The 17,832-nt window shown below is 49.5% G+C and overlaps 48 non-coding genes and 1 pseudogene across 48 annotated transcripts; all 49 read right to left on the reverse strand.

Annotated features, from left to right (window-relative positions):
• Nucleotides 1-48: 48 nt before the first annotated feature.
• On the reverse strand, nt 49-167 carry LOC149756280 (5S ribosomal RNA). Its single transcript, XR_016402047.1, has one exon. It is a non-coding gene; the product is annotated as a 5S ribosomal RNA (ribosomal RNA).
• A 246-nt stretch (nt 168-413) lies between these two features.
• LOC149756281 (5S ribosomal RNA) lies at nt 414-532 on the reverse strand. Its single transcript, XR_016406552.1, has one exon. It is a non-coding gene; the product is annotated as a 5S ribosomal RNA (ribosomal RNA).
• Nucleotides 533-778: 246 nt separating this feature from the next.
• LOC149756282 (5S ribosomal RNA) lies at nt 779-897 on the reverse strand. The gene has a single exon (XR_016404222.1). It is a non-coding gene; the product is annotated as a 5S ribosomal RNA (ribosomal RNA).
• Nucleotides 898-1,143: 246 nt separating this feature from the next.
• Nucleotides 1,144-1,262, reverse strand: LOC149756283 (5S ribosomal RNA). Its single transcript, XR_016412239.1, has one exon. It is a non-coding gene; the product is annotated as a 5S ribosomal RNA (ribosomal RNA).
• A 248-nt stretch (nt 1,263-1,510) lies between these two features.
• On the reverse strand, nt 1,511-1,629 carry LOC149756284 (5S ribosomal RNA). Its single transcript, XR_016405144.1, has one exon. It is a non-coding gene; the product is annotated as a 5S ribosomal RNA (ribosomal RNA).
• Nucleotides 1,630-1,875: 246 nt separating this feature from the next.
• LOC149756285 (5S ribosomal RNA) lies at nt 1,876-1,994 on the reverse strand. Its single transcript, XR_016412250.1, has one exon. It is a non-coding gene; the product is annotated as a 5S ribosomal RNA (ribosomal RNA).
• A 247-nt stretch (nt 1,995-2,241) lies between these two features.
• On the reverse strand, nt 2,242-2,360 carry LOC149756286 (5S ribosomal RNA). Its single transcript, XR_016402585.1, has one exon. It is a non-coding gene; the product is annotated as a 5S ribosomal RNA (ribosomal RNA).
• A 247-nt stretch (nt 2,361-2,607) lies between these two features.
• Nucleotides 2,608-2,726, reverse strand: LOC149756287 (5S ribosomal RNA). Its single transcript, XR_016400433.1, has one exon. It is a non-coding gene; the product is annotated as a 5S ribosomal RNA (ribosomal RNA).
• Nucleotides 2,727-2,972: 246 nt separating this feature from the next.
• LOC149756288 (5S ribosomal RNA) lies at nt 2,973-3,091 on the reverse strand. Its single transcript, XR_016405306.1, has one exon. It is a non-coding gene; the product is annotated as a 5S ribosomal RNA (ribosomal RNA).
• Nucleotides 3,092-3,337: 246 nt separating this feature from the next.
• On the reverse strand, nt 3,338-3,456 carry LOC149756289 (5S ribosomal RNA). Its single transcript, XR_016406553.1, has one exon. It is a non-coding gene; the product is annotated as a 5S ribosomal RNA (ribosomal RNA).
• A 245-nt stretch (nt 3,457-3,701) lies between these two features.
• On the reverse strand, nt 3,702-3,820 carry LOC149756290 (5S ribosomal RNA). The gene has a single exon (XR_016404223.1). It is a non-coding gene; the product is annotated as a 5S ribosomal RNA (ribosomal RNA).
• A 246-nt stretch (nt 3,821-4,066) lies between these two features.
• On the reverse strand, nt 4,067-4,185 carry LOC149756291 (5S ribosomal RNA). Its single transcript, XR_016412261.1, has one exon. It is a non-coding gene; the product is annotated as a 5S ribosomal RNA (ribosomal RNA).
• A 248-nt stretch (nt 4,186-4,433) lies between these two features.
• LOC149756292 (5S ribosomal RNA) lies at nt 4,434-4,552 on the reverse strand. Its single transcript, XR_016401733.1, has one exon. It is a non-coding gene; the product is annotated as a 5S ribosomal RNA (ribosomal RNA).
• A 246-nt stretch (nt 4,553-4,798) lies between these two features.
• On the reverse strand, nt 4,799-4,917 carry LOC149756293 (5S ribosomal RNA). The gene has a single exon (XR_016412272.1). It is a non-coding gene; the product is annotated as a 5S ribosomal RNA (ribosomal RNA).
• Nucleotides 4,918-5,164: 247 nt separating this feature from the next.
• Nucleotides 5,165-5,283, reverse strand: LOC149756294 (5S ribosomal RNA). Its single transcript, XR_016412909.1, has one exon. It is a non-coding gene; the product is annotated as a 5S ribosomal RNA (ribosomal RNA).
• Nucleotides 5,284-5,531: 248 nt separating this feature from the next.
• On the reverse strand, nt 5,532-5,650 carry LOC149756295 (5S ribosomal RNA). The gene has a single exon (XR_016401735.1). It is a non-coding gene; the product is annotated as a 5S ribosomal RNA (ribosomal RNA).
• Nucleotides 5,651-5,896: 246 nt separating this feature from the next.
• Nucleotides 5,897-6,015, reverse strand: LOC149756296 (5S ribosomal RNA). Its single transcript, XR_016412283.1, has one exon. It is a non-coding gene; the product is annotated as a 5S ribosomal RNA (ribosomal RNA).
• Nucleotides 6,016-6,263: 248 nt separating this feature from the next.
• Nucleotides 6,264-6,382, reverse strand: LOC149756297 (5S ribosomal RNA). The gene has a single exon (XR_016402319.1). It is a non-coding gene; the product is annotated as a 5S ribosomal RNA (ribosomal RNA).
• A 246-nt stretch (nt 6,383-6,628) lies between these two features.
• LOC149756298 (5S ribosomal RNA) lies at nt 6,629-6,747 on the reverse strand. Its single transcript, XR_016412295.1, has one exon. It is a non-coding gene; the product is annotated as a 5S ribosomal RNA (ribosomal RNA).
• A 248-nt stretch (nt 6,748-6,995) lies between these two features.
• Nucleotides 6,996-7,114, reverse strand: LOC149756299 (5S ribosomal RNA). Its single transcript, XR_016405474.1, has one exon. It is a non-coding gene; the product is annotated as a 5S ribosomal RNA (ribosomal RNA).
• A 246-nt stretch (nt 7,115-7,360) lies between these two features.
• Nucleotides 7,361-7,479, reverse strand: LOC149756300 (5S ribosomal RNA). Its single transcript, XR_016408939.1, has one exon. It is a non-coding gene; the product is annotated as a 5S ribosomal RNA (ribosomal RNA).
• Nucleotides 7,480-7,725: 246 nt separating this feature from the next.
• LOC149756301 (5S ribosomal RNA) lies at nt 7,726-7,844 on the reverse strand. The gene has a single exon (XR_016408194.1). It is a non-coding gene; the product is annotated as a 5S ribosomal RNA (ribosomal RNA).
• A 246-nt stretch (nt 7,845-8,090) lies between these two features.
• LOC149756302 (5S ribosomal RNA) lies at nt 8,091-8,209 on the reverse strand. Its single transcript, XR_016404224.1, has one exon. It is a non-coding gene; the product is annotated as a 5S ribosomal RNA (ribosomal RNA).
• A 246-nt stretch (nt 8,210-8,455) lies between these two features.
• Nucleotides 8,456-8,574, reverse strand: LOC149756303 (5S ribosomal RNA). The gene has a single exon (XR_016412306.1). It is a non-coding gene; the product is annotated as a 5S ribosomal RNA (ribosomal RNA).
• A 248-nt stretch (nt 8,575-8,822) lies between these two features.
• On the reverse strand, nt 8,823-8,941 carry LOC149756304 (5S ribosomal RNA). The gene has a single exon (XR_016401736.1). It is a non-coding gene; the product is annotated as a 5S ribosomal RNA (ribosomal RNA).
• A 246-nt stretch (nt 8,942-9,187) lies between these two features.
• LOC149756305 (5S ribosomal RNA) lies at nt 9,188-9,306 on the reverse strand. Its single transcript, XR_016405465.1, has one exon. It is a non-coding gene; the product is annotated as a 5S ribosomal RNA (ribosomal RNA).
• A 247-nt stretch (nt 9,307-9,553) lies between these two features.
• On the reverse strand, nt 9,554-9,672 carry LOC149756306 (5S ribosomal RNA). The gene has a single exon (XR_016412317.1). It is a non-coding gene; the product is annotated as a 5S ribosomal RNA (ribosomal RNA).
• Nucleotides 9,673-9,919: 247 nt separating this feature from the next.
• Nucleotides 9,920-10,038, reverse strand: LOC149756307 (5S ribosomal RNA). The gene has a single exon (XR_016408880.1). It is a non-coding gene; the product is annotated as a 5S ribosomal RNA (ribosomal RNA).
• A 246-nt stretch (nt 10,039-10,284) lies between these two features.
• On the reverse strand, nt 10,285-10,403 carry LOC149756308 (5S ribosomal RNA). The gene has a single exon (XR_016404226.1). It is a non-coding gene; the product is annotated as a 5S ribosomal RNA (ribosomal RNA).
• A 246-nt stretch (nt 10,404-10,649) lies between these two features.
• Nucleotides 10,650-10,768, reverse strand: LOC149756309 (5S ribosomal RNA). Its single transcript, XR_016412328.1, has one exon. It is a non-coding gene; the product is annotated as a 5S ribosomal RNA (ribosomal RNA).
• A 248-nt stretch (nt 10,769-11,016) lies between these two features.
• On the reverse strand, nt 11,017-11,135 carry LOC149756310 (5S ribosomal RNA). Its single transcript, XR_016401737.1, has one exon. It is a non-coding gene; the product is annotated as a 5S ribosomal RNA (ribosomal RNA).
• Nucleotides 11,136-11,381: 246 nt separating this feature from the next.
• Nucleotides 11,382-11,500, reverse strand: LOC149756311 (5S ribosomal RNA). Its single transcript, XR_016405466.1, has one exon. It is a non-coding gene; the product is annotated as a 5S ribosomal RNA (ribosomal RNA).
• A 247-nt stretch (nt 11,501-11,747) lies between these two features.
• LOC149756312 (5S ribosomal RNA) lies at nt 11,748-11,866 on the reverse strand. The gene has a single exon (XR_016412339.1). It is a non-coding gene; the product is annotated as a 5S ribosomal RNA (ribosomal RNA).
• A 247-nt stretch (nt 11,867-12,113) lies between these two features.
• Nucleotides 12,114-12,232, reverse strand: LOC149756313 (5S ribosomal RNA). Its single transcript, XR_016402084.1, has one exon. It is a non-coding gene; the product is annotated as a 5S ribosomal RNA (ribosomal RNA).
• A 248-nt stretch (nt 12,233-12,480) lies between these two features.
• LOC149756314 (5S ribosomal RNA) lies at nt 12,481-12,599 on the reverse strand. The gene has a single exon (XR_016404923.1). It is a non-coding gene; the product is annotated as a 5S ribosomal RNA (ribosomal RNA).
• Nucleotides 12,600-12,845: 246 nt separating this feature from the next.
• LOC149756315 (5S ribosomal RNA) lies at nt 12,846-12,964 on the reverse strand. The gene has a single exon (XR_016405467.1). It is a non-coding gene; the product is annotated as a 5S ribosomal RNA (ribosomal RNA).
• A 247-nt stretch (nt 12,965-13,211) lies between these two features.
• Nucleotides 13,212-13,330, reverse strand: LOC149756316 (5S ribosomal RNA). The gene has a single exon (XR_016402085.1). It is a non-coding gene; the product is annotated as a 5S ribosomal RNA (ribosomal RNA).
• A 248-nt stretch (nt 13,331-13,578) lies between these two features.
• Nucleotides 13,579-13,697, reverse strand: LOC149756317 (5S ribosomal RNA; annotated as a pseudogene).
• Nucleotides 13,698-13,943: 246 nt separating this feature from the next.
• LOC149756318 (5S ribosomal RNA) lies at nt 13,944-14,062 on the reverse strand. Its single transcript, XR_016412350.1, has one exon. It is a non-coding gene; the product is annotated as a 5S ribosomal RNA (ribosomal RNA).
• A 248-nt stretch (nt 14,063-14,310) lies between these two features.
• Nucleotides 14,311-14,429, reverse strand: LOC149756319 (5S ribosomal RNA). The gene has a single exon (XR_016405049.1). It is a non-coding gene; the product is annotated as a 5S ribosomal RNA (ribosomal RNA).
• A 246-nt stretch (nt 14,430-14,675) lies between these two features.
• LOC149756320 (5S ribosomal RNA) lies at nt 14,676-14,794 on the reverse strand. The gene has a single exon (XR_016405307.1). It is a non-coding gene; the product is annotated as a 5S ribosomal RNA (ribosomal RNA).
• Nucleotides 14,795-15,040: 246 nt separating this feature from the next.
• On the reverse strand, nt 15,041-15,159 carry LOC149756321 (5S ribosomal RNA). Its single transcript, XR_016406554.1, has one exon. It is a non-coding gene; the product is annotated as a 5S ribosomal RNA (ribosomal RNA).
• Nucleotides 15,160-15,405: 246 nt separating this feature from the next.
• LOC149756322 (5S ribosomal RNA) lies at nt 15,406-15,524 on the reverse strand. The gene has a single exon (XR_016404227.1). It is a non-coding gene; the product is annotated as a 5S ribosomal RNA (ribosomal RNA).
• Nucleotides 15,525-15,770: 246 nt separating this feature from the next.
• LOC149756323 (5S ribosomal RNA) lies at nt 15,771-15,889 on the reverse strand. Its single transcript, XR_016412361.1, has one exon. It is a non-coding gene; the product is annotated as a 5S ribosomal RNA (ribosomal RNA).
• Nucleotides 15,890-16,137: 248 nt separating this feature from the next.
• On the reverse strand, nt 16,138-16,256 carry LOC149756324 (5S ribosomal RNA). The gene has a single exon (XR_016401738.1). It is a non-coding gene; the product is annotated as a 5S ribosomal RNA (ribosomal RNA).
• A 246-nt stretch (nt 16,257-16,502) lies between these two features.
• On the reverse strand, nt 16,503-16,621 carry LOC149756325 (5S ribosomal RNA). The gene has a single exon (XR_016405468.1). It is a non-coding gene; the product is annotated as a 5S ribosomal RNA (ribosomal RNA).
• Nucleotides 16,622-16,868: 247 nt separating this feature from the next.
• On the reverse strand, nt 16,869-16,987 carry LOC149756326 (5S ribosomal RNA). The gene has a single exon (XR_016404801.1). It is a non-coding gene; the product is annotated as a 5S ribosomal RNA (ribosomal RNA).
• A 246-nt stretch (nt 16,988-17,233) lies between these two features.
• LOC149756327 (5S ribosomal RNA) lies at nt 17,234-17,352 on the reverse strand. The gene has a single exon (XR_016404228.1). It is a non-coding gene; the product is annotated as a 5S ribosomal RNA (ribosomal RNA).
• Nucleotides 17,353-17,598: 246 nt separating this feature from the next.
• LOC149756328 (5S ribosomal RNA) lies at nt 17,599-17,717 on the reverse strand. Its single transcript, XR_016412372.1, has one exon. It is a non-coding gene; the product is annotated as a 5S ribosomal RNA (ribosomal RNA).
• Nucleotides 17,718-17,832: the final 115 nt, after the last annotated feature.

Raw genomic sequence — 17,832 nt, forward strand, 5'->3', positions numbered from 1 at the left:
TTAAAAATAAATATTATCAAAAAATAAAAAAGCGGGCAAAAAATAAAAGGGGTGCAACCCGAGGACTTCCCAGGGGGTCACCCATCCTAGTACTACTCTCGCCCAAGCACGCTTAACTGCGGAGTTCTGATGGGATCCGGTGCATTAGTGCTGGTATGATCGCACCCATGACATGCCCATCGAAACTCCCTTTTATGACAAAGCAGCAGACCTCGACGGCCCGAGACATTCGCGCTGCCGGGGCCGTTCTGGCGTATGATTCAACGCGCTGTTCCGCTATGCGGCATGGCACCGCCAGTCTCCGGACTCAGTTTATTTTCGGGGGGAAAAAATTATCCGAAGAGGAAAAGCCAAAAGCCAAAAAATTAAAAATAAATATTATCAAAAAATAAAAAAGCGGGCAAAAAATAAAAAGGGTGCAACACGAGGACTTCCCAGGGGGTCACCCATCCTAGTACTTCTCTCGCCCAAGCACGCTTAACTGCGGAGTTATGATGGGATCCGGTGCATTAGTGCTGGTATGATCGCACCCATGGCATGCCCTTCGAAACTCCCTTTTATGACAAAGCAGCAGACCGCGACGGCCCGAGACATTCGCGCTGCCGGGGCCGTTCTGGCGTAGGATTCAACGCGCTGTTCCGCTATGCGGCATGGCACCGCCAGTCTCCGGACTCAGTTTATTTTCGAAAAAAAAAAATTATCCGAAGAGGAAAAGCCAAAAGCCGAAAAATTAAAAATAAATATTATCAAAAAATAAAAAAGCGGGCAAAAAATAAAAAGGGTGCAACACGAGGACTTCCCAGGGGGTCACCCATCCTAGTACTACTCTCGCCCAAGCACGCTTAACTGCGGAGTTCTGATCGGATCCGGTGCATTAGTGCTGGTATGATCGCACCCATGACATGCCCTTCGAAACTCCCTTTTATGACAAAGCAGCAGACCTCGACGGCCCGAGGCATTCGCGCTGCCGGGGCCGTTCTGGCGTAGGATTCAACGCGCTGTTCCGCTATGCGGCATGGCACCGCGAGTCTCCGGACTCAGTTTATTTTCGAGAGAAAAAAATTATCCGAAGTGGAAAAGCCAAAAGCCGGAAAATTAAAAATAAATATTATCAAAAAATAAAAAAGCGGGCAAAAAATAAAAGGGGTGCAACACGAGGACTTCCCAGGGGGTCACCCATCCTAGTACTACTCTCGCCCAAGCACGCTTAACTGCGGAGTTCTGATGGGATCCGGTGCATTAGTGCTGGTATGATCGCACCCATGACATGCCCATCGAAACTCCCTTTTATGACAAAGCAGCAGACCTCGACGGCCCGAGACATTCGCGCTGCCGGGGCCGTTCTGGCGTAGGATTCAACGCGCTGGTCCCGCTATGCGGCATGGCACCGCCAGTCTCCGGACTCAGTTTATTTTCGGAGGAAAAAAATTATCCGAAGAGGAAAAGCCAAAAGCCGAAAAATTAAAAATAAATATTATCAAAAAATAAAAAATTGGAGAAAAAAATAAAAAGGGTGCAACACGAGGACTTCCCCGGGGGTCACCCATCCTAGTACTACTCTCGCCCAAGCACGCTTAACTGCGGAGTTCTGATGGGATCCGGTGCATTAGTGCTGGTACGATCGCACCCATGACATGCCCTTCGAAACTCCCTTTTATGACAAAGCAGCAGACCTCGACGTCCCGAGACATTCGCGCTGCCGGGGCCGTTCTGGCGTAGGATTCAACGCGCTGTTCCGCTATGCGGCATGGCACCGCGAGTCTCCGGACTCAGTTTATTTTCGGGGGAAAAAAATTATCCGAAGAGGAAAAGCCAAAAGCCGAAAAATTAAAAATAAATATTATCAAAAAATAAAAAAGCGGGCAAAAAATAAAAGGGGTGCAACACGAGGACTTCCCAGGGGGTCACCCATCCTAGTACTACTCTCGCCCAAGCACGCTTAACTGCGGAGTTCTGATGGGATCCGGTGCATTAGTGCTGGTATGATCGCACCCATGACATGCCCATCGAAACTCCCTTTTATGACAAAGCAGCAGACCTCAACGGCCCGAGACATTCGCGCCGCCGGGGCCGTTCTGGCGTAGGATTCAACGCGCTGGTCCCGCTATGCGGCATGGCACCGCCAGTCTCCGGACTCAGTTTATTTTCGGGGGAAAAAAATTATCCGAAGTGGAAAAGCCAAAAGCCGGAAAATTAAAAATAAATATTATCAAAAAATAAAAAAGCGGGCAAAAAATAAAAGGGGTGCAACACGAGGACTTCCCAGGGGGTCACCCATCCTAGTACTACTCTCGCCCAAGCACGCTTAACTGCGGAGTTCTGATGGGATCCGGTGCATTAGTGCTGGTATGATCGCTCCCATGACATGCCCATCGAAACTCCCTTTTATGACAAAGCAGCAGACCTCGACGGCCCGAGACATTCGCGCCGCCGGGGCCGTTCTGGCGTAGGATTCAACGCGCTGGTCCCGCTATGCGGCATGGCACCGCCAGTCTCCGGACTCAGTTTATTTTCGGGGGAAAAAAATTATCCGAGAGGAAAAGCCAAAAGCCGAAAAATTAAAAATAAATATTGTCAAAAAATAAAAAAGTGGAGAAAAAAATAAAAAGGGTGCAACACGAGGACTTCCCAGGGGGTCACCCATCCTAGTACTACTCTCGCCCAAGCACGCTTAACTGCGGAGTTCTGACGGGATCCGGTGCATTAGTGCTGGTATGATCGCACCCATGACATGCCCTTCGAAACTCCCTTTTATGACAAAGCAGCAGACCTCGACGGCCCGAGACATTCGCGCTGCCGGGGCCGTTCTGGCGTAGGATTCAACGCGCTGTTCCGCTATGCGGCATGGCACCGCGAGTCTCCGGACTCAGTTTATTTTCGGGGGAAAAAAATTATCCGAAGAGGAAAAGCCAAAAGCCGAAAAATAAAAAATAAATGATATCAAAAAATAAAAAAGCGGAAAAAAAATAAAAGGGGTGCAACACGAGGACTTTCCAGGGGGTCACCCATCCTAGTACTACTCTCGCCCAAGCACGCTTAACTGCAGAGTTCTGATGGGATCCGGTGCATTAGTGCTGGTATGATCGCACCCATGACATGCCCTTCGAAACTCCCTTTTATGACAAAGCAGCAGACCTCGACGGCCCGAGACATTCGCGCTGCCGGGGCCGTTCTGGCGTATGATTCAACACGCTGTTCCGCTATGCGGCATGGCACCGCCAGTCTCCGGACTCAGTTTATTTTCGGGGGGAAAAAATTATCCGAAGAGGAAAAGCCAAAAGCCAAAAAATTAAAAATAAATATTATCAAAAAATAAAAAAGCGGGCAAAAAATAAAAAGGGTGCAACACGAGGACTTCCCAGGGGGTCACCCATCCTAGTACTTCTCTCGCCCAAGCACGCTTAACTGCGGAGTTATGATGGGATCCGGTGCATTAGTGCTGGTATGATCGCACCCATGGCATGCCCTTCGAAACTCCCTTTTATGACAAAGCAGCAGACCGCGACGGCCCGAGACATTCGCGCTGCCGGGGCCGTTCTGGCGTAGGATTCAACGCGCTGTTCCGCTATGCGGCATGGCACCGCCAGTCTCCGGACTCAGTTTATTTTCGGGAAAAAAAATTATCCGAAGAGGAAAAGCCAAAAGCCGAAAAATTAAAAATAAATATTATCAAAAAATAAAAAAGCGGGCAAAAAATAAAAAGGGTGCAACACGAGGACTTCCCAGGGGGTCACCCATCCTAGTACTACTCTCGCCCAAGCACGCTTAACTGCGGAGTTCTGATCGGATCCGGTGCATTAGTGCTGGTATGATCGCACCCATGACATGCCCTTCGAAACTCCCTTTTATGACAAAGCAGCAGACCTCGACGGCCCGAGGCATTCGCGCTGCCGGGGCCGTTCTGGCGTAGGATTCAACGCGCTGTTCCGCTATGCGGCATGGCACCGCGAGTCTCCGGACTCAGTTTATTTTCGGGGGAAAAAAATTATCCGAAGTGGAAAAGCCAAAAGCCGGAAAATTAAAAATAAATATTATCAAAAAATAAAAAAGCGGGCAAAAAATAAAAGGGGTGCAACACGAGGACTTCCCAGGGGGTCACCCATCCTAGTACTACTCTCGCCCAAGCACGCTTAACTGCGGAGTTCTGATGGGATCCGGTGCATTAGTGCTGGTATGATCGCACCCATGACATGCCCATCGAAACTCCCTTTTATGACAAAGCAGCAGACCTCGACGGCCCGAGACATTCGCGCCGCCGGGGCCGTTCTGGCGTAGGATTCAACGCGCTGGTCCCGCTATGCGGCATGGCACCGCCAGTCTCCGGACTCAGTTTATTTTCGGAGGAAAAAAATTATCCGAAGAGGAAAAGCCAAAAGCCGAAAAATTAAAAATAAATATTATCAAAAAATAAAAAATTGGAGAAAAAAATAAAAAGGGTGCAACACGAGGACTTCCCCGGGGGTCACCCATCCTAGTACTACTCTCGCCCAAGCACGCTTAACTGCGGAGTTCTGATGGGATCCGGTGCATTAGTGCTGGTATGATCGCACCCATGACATGCCCTTCGAAACTCCCTTTTATGACAAAGCAGCAGACCTCGACGGCCCGAGACATTCGCGCTGCCGGGGCCGTTCTGGCGTAGGATTCAACGCGCTGTTCCGCTATGCGGCATGGCACCGCGAGTCTCCGGACTCAGTTTATTTTCGGGGGAAAAAAATTATCCGAAGAGGAAAAGCCAAAAGCCGAAAAATTAAAAATAAATATTATCAAAAAATAAAAAAGCGGGCAAAAAATAAAAGGGGTGCAACACGAGGACTTCCCAGGGGGTCACCCATCCTAGTACTACTCTCGCCCAAGCACGCTTAACTGCGGAGTTCTGATGGGATCCGGTGCATTAGTGCTGGTATGATCGCACCCATGACATGCCCATCGAAACTCCCTTTTATGACAAAGCAGCAGACCTCGACGGCCCGAGACATTCGCGCCGCCGGGGCCGTTCTGGCGTAGGATTCAACGCGCTGGTCCCGCTATGCGGTATGGCACCGCCAGTCTCCGGACTCAGTTTATTTTCGGGGGAAAAAAATTATCCGAAGTGGAAAAGCCAAAAGCCGGAAAATTAAAAATAAATATTATCAAAAAATAAAAAAGCGGGCAAAAAATAAAAGGGGTGCAACACGAGGACTTCCCAGGGGGTCACCCATCCTAGTACTACTCTCGCCCAAGCACGCTTAACTGCGGAGTTCTAATGGGATCCGGTGCATTAGTGCTGGTATGATCGCACCCATGACATGCCCATCGAAACTCCCTTTTATGACGAAGCAGCAGACCTCGACGGCCCGAGACATTCGCGCCGCCGGGGCCGTTCTGGCGCAGGATTCAACGCGCTGGTCCCGCTATGCGGCATGGCACCGCCAGTCTCCGGACTCAGTTTATTTTCGGAGGAAAAAAATTATCCGAAAAGGAAAAGCCAAAAGCCGAAAAATTAAAAATAAATATTATCAAAAAATAAAAAATAGGAGAAAAAAATAAAAAGGGTGCAACACGAGGACTTCCCCGGGGGTCACCCATCCTAGTACTACTCTCGCCCAAGCACGCTTAACTGCGGAGTTCTGATGGGATCCGGTGCATTAGTGCTGGTATGATCGCACCCATGACATGCCCTTCGAAACTCCCTTTTATGACAAAGCAGCAGACCTCGACGGCCCGAGACATTCGCGCTGCCGGGGCCGTTCTGGCGTAGGATTCAACGCGCTGTTCCGCTATGCGGCATGGCACCGCGAGTCTCCGGACTCAGTTTATTTTCGGGGGAAAAAAATTATCCGAAGAGGAAAAGCCAAAAGCCGAAAAATTAAAAATAAATATTATCAAAAAATAAAAAAGCGGGCAAAAAATAAAAGGGGTGCAACACGAGGACTTCCCAGGGGGTCACCCATCCTAGTACTACTCTCGCCCAAGCACGCTTAACTGCGGAGTTCTGATGGGATCCGGTGCATTAGTGCTGGTATGATCGCACCCATGACATGCCCATCGAAACTCCCTTTTATGACAAAGCAGCAGACCTCGACGGCCCGAGACATTCGCGCCGCCGGGGCCGTTCTGGCGTAGGATTCAACGCGCTGGTCCCGCTATGCGGCATGGGACCGCCAGTCTCCGGACTCAGTTTATTTTCGGGGGAAAAAAATTATCCGAAGAGGAAAAGCCAAAAGCCGAAAAATTAAAAATAAATATTATCAAAAAATAAAAAAGTGGAGAAAAAAATAAAAAGGGTGCAACACGAGGACTTCCTAGGGGGTCACCCATCCTAGTACTACTCTCGCCCAAGCACGCTTAACTGCGGAGTTCTGATGGGATCCGGTGCATTAGTGCTGGTATGATCGCACCCATGACATGCCCTTCGAAACTCCCTTTTATGACAATGCAGCAGACCTCGACGGCCCGAGACATTCGCGCTGCCGGGGCCGTTCTGGCGTAGGATTCAACGCGCTGTTCCGCTATGCTGCATGGCACCGCGAGTCTCCGGACTCAGTTTATTTTCGGGGGAAAAAAATTATCCGAAGAGGAAAAGCCAAAAGCCGAAAAATTAAAAATAAATATTATCAAAAAATAAAAAAGCGGGCAAAAAATAAAAGGGGTGCAACACGAGGACTTCCCAGGGGGTCACCCATCCTAGTACTACTCTCGCCCAAGCACGCTTAACTGCGGAGTTCTGATGGGATCCGGTGCATTAGTGCTGGTATGATCGCACCCATGACATGCCCATCGAAACTCCCTTTTATGACAAAGCAGCAGACCTCGACGGCCCGAGACATTCGCGCCGCCGGGGCCGTTCTGGCGTAGGATTCAACGCGCTGGTCCCGCTATGCGGCATGGCACCGCCAGTCTCCGGACTCAGTTTATTTTCGGGGAAAAAAAATTATCCGAAGAGGAAAAGCCAAAAGCCGAAAAATTAAAAATAAATATTATCAAAAAATAAAAAAGTGGAGAAAAAAATAAAAAGGGTGCAACACGAGGACTTCCTAGGGGGTCACCCATCCTAGTACTACTCTCGCCCAAGCATGCTTAACTGCGGAGTTCTGATGGGATCCGGTGCATTAGTGCTGGTATGATCGCACCCATGACATGCCCTTCGAAACTCCCTTTTATGACAATGCAGCAGACCTCGACGGCCCGAGACATTCGCGTTGCCGGGGCCGTTCTGGCGTAGGATTCAACGCGCTGTTCCGCTATGCGGCATGGCACCGCGAGTCTCCGGACTCAGTTTATTTTCGGGGGAAAAAAATTATCCGAAGAGGAAAAGCCAAAAGCCGAAAAATAAAAAATAAATGTTATCAAAAAATAAAAAAGCGGGCAAAAAATAAAAGGGGTGCAACACGAGGACTTTCCAGGGGGTCACCCATCCTAGTACTACTCTCGCCGAAGCACGCTTAACTGCAGAGTTCTGATGGGATCCGGTGCATTAGTGCTGGTATGATCGCACCCATGACATGCCCTTCAAAACTCCCTTTTATGACAAAGCAGCAGACCTCGACGGCCCGAGACATTCGCGCTGCCGGGGCCGTTCTGGCGTATGATTCAACGCGCTGTTCCGCTATGCGGCATGGCACCGCCAGTCTCCGGACTCAGTTTATTTTCGGAGGGAAAAAATTATCCGAAGAGGAAAAGCCAAAAGCCAAAAAATTAAAAATAAATATTATCAAAAAATAAAAAAGCGGGCAAAAAATAAAAAGGGTGCAAGACGAGGACTTCCCAGGGGGTCACCCATCCTAGTACTTCTCTCGCCCAAGCACGCTTAACTGCGGAGTTATGATGGGATCCGGTGCATTAGTGCTGGTATGATCGCACCCATGGCATGCCCTTCGAAACTCCCTTTTATGACAAAGCAGCAGACCGCGACGGCCCGAGACATTCGCGCTGCCGGGGCCGTTCTGGCGTAGGATTCAACGCGCTGTTCCGCTATGCGGCATGGCACCGCCAGTCTCCGGACTCAGTTTATTTTCGAAAAAAAAAAATTATCCGAAGAGGAAAAGCCAAAAGCCGAAAAATTAAAAATAAATATTATCAAAAAATAAAAAAGCGGGCAAAAAATAAAAAGGGTGCAACACGAGGACTTCCCAGGGGGTCACCCATCCTAGTACTACTCTCGCCCAAGCACGCTTAACTGCGGAGTTCTGATCGGATCCGGTGCATTAGTGCTGGTATGATCGCACCCATGACATGCCCTTCGAAACTCCCTTTTATGACAAAGCAGCAGACCTCGACGGCCCGAGGCATTCGCGCTGCCGGGGCCGTTCTGGCGTAGGATTCAACGCGCTGTTCCGCTATGCGGCATGGCACCGCGAGTCTCCGGACTCAGTTTATTTTCGGGGGAAAAAAATTATCCGAAGTGGAAAAGCCAAAAGCCGGAAAATTAAAAATAAATATTATCAAAAAATAAAAAAGCGGGCAAAAAATAAAAGGGGTGCAACACGAGGACTTCCCAGGGGGTCACCCATCCTAGTACTACTCTCGCCCAAGCACGCTTAACTGCGGAGTTCTGATGGGATCCGGTGCATTAGTGCTGGTATGATCGCACCCATGACATGCCCATCGAAACTCCCTTTTATGACAAAGCAGCAGACCTCGACGGCCCGAGACATTCGCGCCGCCGGGGCCGTTCTGGCGTAGGATTCAACGCGCTGGTCCCGCTATGCGGCATGGCACCGCCAGTCTCCGGACTCAGTTTATTTTCGGAGGAAAAAAATTATCCGAAGAGGAAAAGCCAAAAGCCGAAAAATTAAAAATAAATATTATCAAAAAATAAAAAATTGGAGAAAAAAATAAAAAGGGTGCAACACGAGGACTTCCCCGGGGGTCACCCATCCTAGTACTACTCTCGCCCAAGCACGCTTAACTGCGGAGTTCTGATGGGATCCGGTGCATTAGTGCTGGTATGATCGCACCCATGACATGCCCTTCGAAACTCCCTTTTATGACAAAGCAGCAGACCTCGACGGCCCGAGACATTCGCGCTGCCGGGGCCGTTCTGGCATAGGATTCAACGCGCTGTTCCGCTATGCGGCATGGCACCGCGAGTCTCCGGACTCAGTTTATTTTCGGGGGAAAAAAATTATCCGAAGAGGAAAAGCCAAAAGCCGAAAAATTAAAAATAAATATTATCAAAAAATAAAAAAGCGGGCAAAAAATAAAAGGGGTGCAACACGAGGACTTCCCAGGGGGTCACCCATCCTAGTATTACTCTCGCCCAAGCACGCTTAACTGCAGAGTTCTGATGGGATCCGGTGCATTAGTGCTGGTATGATCGCACCCATGACATGCCCATCGAAACTCCCTTTTATGACAAAGCAGCAGACCTCGACGGCCCGAGACATTCGCGCCGCCGGGGCCGTTCTGGCGTAGGATTCAACGCGCTGGTCCCGCTATGCGGCATGGCACCGCCAGTCTCCGGACTCAGTTTATTTTCGGGGGAAAAAAATTATCCGAAGTGGAAAAGCCAAAAGCCAGAAAATTAAAAATAAATATTATCAAAAAATAAAAAAGCGGGCAAAAAATAAAAGGGGTGCAACACGAGGACTTCCCAGGGGGTCACCCATCCTAGTACTACTCTCGCCCAAGCACGCTTAACTGCGGAGTTCTGATGGGATCCGGTGCATTAGTGCTGGTATGATCGCACCCATGATATGCCCTTCGAAACTCCCTTTTATGACAAAGCAGCAGACCTCGACGGCCCGAGACATTCACGCTGCCGGGGCCGTTCTGGCGTAGGATTCAACGCGCTGGTCCCGCTATGCGGCATGGCACCGCTAGTCTCCGGACTCAGTTTATTGTCGGGGAAAAAAAATTATCCGAAGAGGAAAAGCCAAAAGCCAAAAAATTAAAAATAAATATTATCAAAAAATAAAAAAGCGGGCAAAAAATAAAAAGGGTGCAACACGAGGACTTCCCAGGGGGTCACCCATCCTAGAACTTCTCTCGCCCAAGCACGCTTAACTGCGGAGTTATGATGGGATCCGGTGCATTAGTGCTGGTATGATCGCACCCATGGCATGCCCTTCGAAACTCCCTTTTATGACAAAGCAGCAGACCGCGACGGCCCGAGACATTCGCGCTGCCGGGGCCGTTCTGGCGTAGGATTCAACGCGCTGTTCCGCTATGCGGCATGGCACCGCCAGTCTCCGGACTCAGTTTATTTTCGAAAAAAAAAAATTATCCGAAGAGGAAAAGCCAAAAGCCGAAAAATTAAAAATAAATATTATCAAAAAATAAAAAAGCGGGCAAAAAATAAAAAGGGTGCAACACGAGGACTTCCCAGGGGGTCACCCATCCTAGTACTACTCTCGCCCAAGCACGCTTAACTGCGGAGTTCTGATCGGATCCGGTGCATTAGTGCTGGTATGATCGCACCCATGACATGCCCTTCGAAACTCCCTTTTATGACAAAGCAGCAGACCTCGACGGCCCGAGGCATTCGCGCTGCCGGGGCCGTTCTGGCGTAGGATTCAACGCGCTGTTCCGCTATGCGGCATGGCACCGCGAGTCTCCGGACTCAGTTTATTTTCGGGGGAAAAAAATTATCCGAAGTGGAAAAGCCAAAGGCCGGAAAATTAAAAATAAATATTATCAAAAAATAAAAAAGCGGGCAAAAAATAAAAGGGGTGCAACACGAGGACTTCCCAGGGGGTCACCCATCCTAGTACTACTCTCGCCCAAGCACGCTTAACTGCGGAGTTCTGATGGGATCCGGTGCATTAGTGCTGGTATGATCGCACCCATGACATGCCCATCGAAACTCCCTTTTATGACAAAGCAGCAGACCTCGACGGCCCGAGACATTCGCGCCGCCGGGGCCGTTCTGGCGTAGGATTCAACGCGCTGGTCCCGCTATGCGGCATGGCACCGCCAGTCTCCGGACTCAGTTTATTTTCGGAGGAAAAAAATTATCCGAAGAGGAAAAGCCAAAAGCCGAAAAATTAAAAATAAATATTATCAAAAAATAAAAAATTGGAGAAAAAAATAAAAAGGGTGCAACACGAGGACTTCCCCGGGGGTCACCCATCCTAGTACTACTCTCGCCCAAGCACGCTTAACTGCGGAGTTCTGATGGGATCCGGTGCATTAGTGCTGGTATGATCGCACCCATGACATGCCCTTCGAAACTCCCTTTTATGACAAAGCAGCAGACCTCGACGGCCCGAGACATTCGCGCTGCCGGGGCCGTTCTGGCATAGGATTCAACGCGCTGTTCCGCTATGCGGCATGGCACCGCGAGTCTACGGACTCAGTTTATTTTCGGGGGAAAAAAATTATCCGAAGAGGAAAAGCCAAAAGCCGAAAAATTAAAAATAAATATTATCAAAAAATAAAAAAGCGGGCAAAAAATAAAAGGGGTGCAACACGAGGACTTCCCAGGGGGTCACCCATCCTAGTATTACTCTCGCCCAAGCACGCTTAACTGCAGAGTTCTGATGGGATCCGGTGCATTAGTGCTGGTATGATCGCACCCATGACATGCCCATCGAAACTCCCTTTTATGACAAAGCAGCAGACCTCGACGGCCCGAGACATTCGCGCCGCCGGGGCCGTTCTGGCGTAGGATTCAACGCGCTGGTCCCGCTATGCGGCATGGCACCGCCAGTCTCCGGACTCAGTTTATTTTCGGGGGAAAAAAATTATCCGAAGTGGAAAAGCCAAAAGCCAGAAAATTAAAAATAAATATTATCAAAAAATAAAAAAGCGGGCAAAAAATAAAAGGGGTGCAACACGAGGACTTCCCAGGGGGTCACCCATCCTAGTACTACTCTCGCCCAAGCACGCTTAACTGCGGAGTTCTGATGGGATCCGGTGCATTAGTGCTGGTATGATCGCACCCATGACATGCCCATCGAAACTCCCTTTTATGACAAAGCAGCAGACCTCGACGGCCCGAGACATTCGCGCCGCCGGGGCCGTTCTGGCGTAGGATTCAACGCGCTGGTCCCGCTATGCGGCATGGCACCGCCAGTCTCCGGACTCAGTTTATTTTCGGGGGAAAAAAATTATCCGAAGTGGAAAAGCCAAAAGCCAGAAAATTAAAAATAAATATTATCAAAAAATAAAAAAGCGGGCAAAAAATAAAAGGGGTGCAACACGAGGACTTCCCAGGGGGTCACCCATCCTAGTACTACTCTCGCCCAAGCACGCTTAACTGCGGAGTTCTGATGGAATCCGGTGCATTAGTGCTGGTATGATCGCACCCATGACATGCCCATCGAAACTCCCTTTTATGACAAAGCAGCAGACCTCGACGGCCCGAGACATTCGCGCCGCCGGGGCCGTTCTGGCGTAGGATTCAACGCGCTGGTCCCGCTATGCGGCATGGCACCGCCAGTCTCCAGACTCAGTTTATTTTCGGAGGAAAAAAATTATCCGAAAAGAAAAAGCCAAAAGCCGAAAAATTAAAAATAAATATTATCAAAAAATAAAAAATTGGAGAAAAAAATAAAAAGGGTGCAACACGAGGACTTCCCCGGGGGTCACCCATCCTAGTACTACTCTCACCCAAGCACGCTTAACTGCGGAGTTCTGATGGGATCCGGTGCATTAGTGCTGGTATGATCGCACCCATGACATGCCCTTCGAAACTCCCTTTTATGACAAAGCAGCAGACCTCGACGGCCCGAGACATTCGCGCTGCCGGGGCCGTTCTGGCGTAGGATTCAACGCGCTGTTCCGCTATGCGGCATGGCACCGCGAGTCTTCGGACTCAGTTTATTTTCGGGGGAAAAAAATTATCCGAAGAGGAAAAGCCAAAAGCCGAAAAATTAAAAATAAATATTATCAAAAAATAAAAAAGCGGGCAAAAAATAAAAGGGGTGCAACACGAGGACTTCCCAGGGGGTCACCCATCCTAGTATTACTCTCGCCCAAGCACGCTTAACTGCAGAGTTCTGATGGGATCCGGTGCATTAGTGCTGGTATGATCGCACCCATGACATGCCCATCGAAACTCCCTTTTATGACAAAGCAGCAGACCTCGACGGCCCGAGACATTCGCGCCGCCGGGGCCGTTCTGGCGTAGGATTCAACGCGCTGGTCCCGCTATGCGGCATGGCACCGCCAGTCTCCGGACTCAGTTTATTTTCGGGGGAAAAAAATTATCCGAAGTGGAAAAGCCAAAAGCCAGAAAATTAAAAATAAATATTATCAAAAAATAAAAAAGCGGGCAAAAAATAAAAGGGGTGCAACACGAGGACTTCCCAGGGGGTCACCCATCCTAGTACTACTCTCGCCCAAGCACGCTTAACTGCGGAGTTCTGATGGAATCCGGTGCATTAGTGCTGGTATGATCGCACCCATGACATGCCCATCGAAACTCCCTTTTATGACAAAGCAGCAGACCTCGACGGCCCGAGACATTCGCGCCGCCGGGGCCGTTCTGGCGTAGGATTCAACGCGCTGGTCCCGCTATGCGGCATGGCACCGCCAGTCTCCAGACTCAGTTTATTTTCGGAGGAAAAAAATTATCCGAAAAGGAAAAGCCAAAAGCCGAAAAATTAAAAATAAATATTATCAAAAAATAAAAAATTGGAGAAAAAAATAAAAAGGGTGCAACACGAGGACTTTCCCGGGGGTCACTCATCCTAGTACTACTCTCACCCAAGCACGCTTAACTGCGGAGTTCTGATGGGATCCGGTGCATTAGTGCTGGTATGATCGCACCCATGACATGCCCTTCGAAACTCCCTTTTATGACAAAGCAGCAGACCTCGACGGCCCGAGACATTCGCGCTGCCGGGGCCGTTCTGGCGTAGGATTCAACGCGCTGTTCCGCTATGCGGCATGGCACCGCGAGTCTCCGGACTCAGTTTATTTTCGGGGGAAAAAAATTATCCGAAGAGGAAAAGCCAAAAGCCGAAAAATTAAAAATAAATATTATCAAAAAATAAAAAAACGGGCAAAAAATAAAAGGGGTGCAACACGAGGACTTCCCAGGGGGTCACCCATCCTAGTACTACTCTCGCCCAAGCACGCTTAACTGCGGAGTTCTGATGGGATCCGGTGCATTAGTGCTGGTATGATCGCACCCATGACATGCCCATCGAAACTCCCTTTTATGACAAAGCAGCAGACCTCGACGGCCCGAGACATTCGCGCCGCCGGGGCCGTTCTGGCGTAGGATTCAACGCGCTGGTCCCGCTATGCGGCATGGCACCGCCAGTCTCCGGACTCAGTTTATTTTCGGGGGAAAAAAATTATCCGAAGAGGAAAAGCCAAAAGCCGAAAAATTAAAAATAAATATTATCAAAAAATAAAAAAGTGGAGAAAAAAATAAAAAGGGTGCAACACGAGGACTTCCTAGGGGGTCACCCATCCTAGTACTACTCTCGCCCAAGCACGCTTAACTGCGGAGTTCTGATGGGATCCGGTGCATTAGAGCTGGTATGATCGCACCCATGACATGCCCTTCGAAACTCCCTTTTATGACAATGCAGCAGACCTCGACGGCCCGAGACATTCGCGCTGCCGGGGCCGTTCTGGCGTAGGATTCAACGCGCTGTTCCGCTATGCGGCATGGCACCGCGAGTCTCCGGACTCAGTTTATTTTCGGGGGAAAAAAATTATCCGAAGAGGAAAAGCCAAAAGCCGAAAAATAAAAAATAAATGTTATCAAAAAATAAAAAAGCGGGCAAAAAATAAAAGGGGTGCAACACGAGGACTTTCCAGGGGGTCACCCATCCTAGTACTACTCTCGCCCAAGCACGCTTAACTGCAGAGTTCTGATGGGATCCGGTGCATTAGTGCTGGTATGATCGCACCCATGACATGCCCTTCAAAACTCCCTTTTATGACAAAGCAGCAGACCTCGACGGCCCGAGACATTCGCGCTGCCGGGGCCGTTCTGGCGTATGATTCAACGCGCTGTTCCGCTATGCGGCATGGCACCGCCAGTCTCCGGACTCAGTTTATTTTCGGGGGGAAAAAATTATCCGAAGAGGAAAAGCCAAAAGCCAAAAAATTAAAAATAAATATTATCAAAAAATAAAAAAGCGGGCAAAAAATAAAAAGGGTGCAACACGAGGACTTCCCAGGGGGTCACCCATCCTAGTACTTCTCTCGCCCAAGCACGCTTAACTGCGGAGTTATGATGGGATCCGGTGCATTAGTGCTGGTATGATCGCACCCATGGCATGCCCTTCGAAACTCCCTTTTATGACAAAGAAGCAGACCGCGACGGCCCGAGACATTCGCGCTGCCGGGGCCGTTCTGGCGTAGGATTCAACGCGCTGTTCCGCTATGCGGCATGGCACCGCCAGTCTCCGGACTCAGTTTATTTTCGGGAAAAAAAAATTATCCGAAGAGGAAAAGCCAAAAGCCGAAAAATTAAAAATAAATATTATCAAAAAATAAAAAAGCGGGCAAAAAATAAAAAGGGTGCAACACGAGGACTTCCCAGGGGGTCACCCATCCTAGTACTACTCTCGCCCAAGCACGCTTAACTGCGGAGTTCTGATCGGATCCGGTGCATTAGTGCTGGTATGATCGCACCCATGACATGCCCTTCGAAACTCCCTTTTATGACAAAGCAGCAGACCTCGACGGCCCGAGGCATTCGCGCTGCCGGGGCCGTTCTGGCGTAGGATTCAACGCGCTGTTCCGCTATGCGGCATGGCACCGTGAGTCTCCGGACTCAGTTTATTTTCGGGGGAAAAAAATTATCCGAAGTGGAAAAGCCAAAAGCCGGAAAATTAAAAATAAATATTATCAAAAAATAAAAAAGCGGGCAAAACATAAAAGGGGTGCAACACGAGGACTTCCCAGGGGGTCACCCATCCTAGTACTACTCTCGCCCAAGCACGCTTAACTGCGGAGTTCTGATGGGATCCGGTGCATTAGTGCTGGTATGATCGCACCCATGACATGCCCATCGAAACTCCCTTTTATGACAAAGCAGCAGACCTCGACGGCCCGAGACATTCGCGCCGCCGGGGCCGTTCTGGCGTAGGATTCAACGCGCTGGTCCCGCTATGCGGCATGGCACCGCCAGTCTCCGGACTCAGTTTATTTTCAGAGGAAAAAAATTATCCGAAGAGGAAAAGCCAAAAGCCGAAAAATTAAAAATAAATATTATCAAAAAATAAAAAATTGGAGAAAAAAATAAAAAGGGTGCAACACGAGGACTTCCCCGGGGGTCACCCATCCTAGTACTACTCTCGCCCAAGCACGCTTAACTGCGGAGTTCTGATGGGATCCGGTGCATTAGTGCTGGTATGATCGCACCCATGACATGCCCTTCGAAACTCCCTTTTATGACAAAGCAGCAGACCTCGACGGCCCGAGACATTCGCACTGCCGGGGCCGTTCTGGCATAGGATTCAACGCGCTGTTCCGCTATGCGGCATGGCACCGCGAGTCTCCGGACTCAGTTTATTTTCGGGGGAAAAAAATTATCCGAAGAGAAAAAGCCAAAAGCCAAAAAATTAAAAATAAATATTATCAAAAAATAAAAAAGCGGGCAAAAAATAAAAGGGGTGCAACACGAGGACTTCCCAGGGGGTCACCCATCCTAGTATTACTCTCGCCCAAGCACGCTTAACTGCAGAGTTCTGATGGGATCCGGTGCATTAGTGCTGGTATGATCGCACCCATGACATGCCCATCGAAACTCCCTTTTATGACAAAGCAGCAGACCTCGACGGCCCGAGACATTCGCGCCGCCGGGGCCGTTCTGGCGTAGGATTCAACGCGCTGGTCCCGCTATGCGGCATGGCACCGCCAGTCTCCGGACTCAGTTTATTTTCGGGGGGAAAAAATTATCCGAAGAGGAAAAGCCAAAAGCCAAAAAATTAAAAATAAATATTATCAAAAAATAAAAAAGCGGGCAAAAAATAAAAAGGGTGCAACACGTGGACTTCCCAGGGGGTCACCCATCCTAGTACTTCTCTCGCCCAAGCACGCTTAACTGCGGAGTTTTGATGGGATCCGGTGCATTAGTGCTGGTATGATCGCACCCATGGCATGCCCTTCGAAACTCCCTTTTATGACAAAGCAGCAGACCGCGACGGCCCGAGGCATTCGCGCTGCCGGGGCCGTTCTGGCGTAGGATTCAACGCGCTGTTCCGCTATGCGGCATGGCACCGCCAGTCTCCGGACTCAGTTTATTTTCGGAAAAAAAAAATTATCCGAAGAGGAAAAGCCAAAAGCCGAAAAATTAAAAATAAATATTATCAAAAAATAAAAAAGCGGGCAAAAAATAAAAAGGGTGCAACACGAGGACTTCCCAGGGGGTCACCCATCCTAGTACTACTCTCGCCCAAGCACGCTTAACTGCGGAGTTCTGATCGGATCCGGTGCATTAGTGCTGGTATGATCGCACCCATGACATGCCCTTCGAAACTCCCTTTTATGACAAAGCAGCAGACTTCGACGGCCCGAGGCATTCGCGCTGCCGGGGCCGTTCTGGCGTAGGATTCAACGCGCTGTTCCGCTATGCGGCATGGCACCGCGAGTCTCCGGACTCAGTTTATTTTCGGGGGAAAAAAATTATCCGAAGTGGAAAAGCCAAAAGCCGGAAAATTAAAAATAAATATTATCAAAAAATAAAAAAGCGGGCAAAAAATAAAAGGGGTGCAACACGAGGACTTCCCAGGGGGTCACCCATCCTAGTACTACTCTCGCCCAAGCACGCTTAACTGCGGAGTTCTGATGGGATCCGGTGCATTAGTGCTGGTATGATCGCACCCATGACATGCCCATCGAAACTCCCTTTTATGACAAAGCAGCAGACCTCGACGGCCCGAGACATTCGCGCCGCCGGGGCCGTTCTGGCGTAGGATTCAACGCGCTGGTCCCGCTATG

Source organism: Phoenix dactylifera, chromosome 4, assembly GCF_051530095.1.
Source record: "Phoenix dactylifera cultivar Ajwa chromosome 4, Ajwa_hap1_PhDact_Kaust_v1.1, whole genome shotgun sequence".
Lineage (NCBI taxonomy): Eukaryota > Viridiplantae > Streptophyta > Magnoliopsida > Arecales > Arecaceae > Phoenix > Phoenix dactylifera.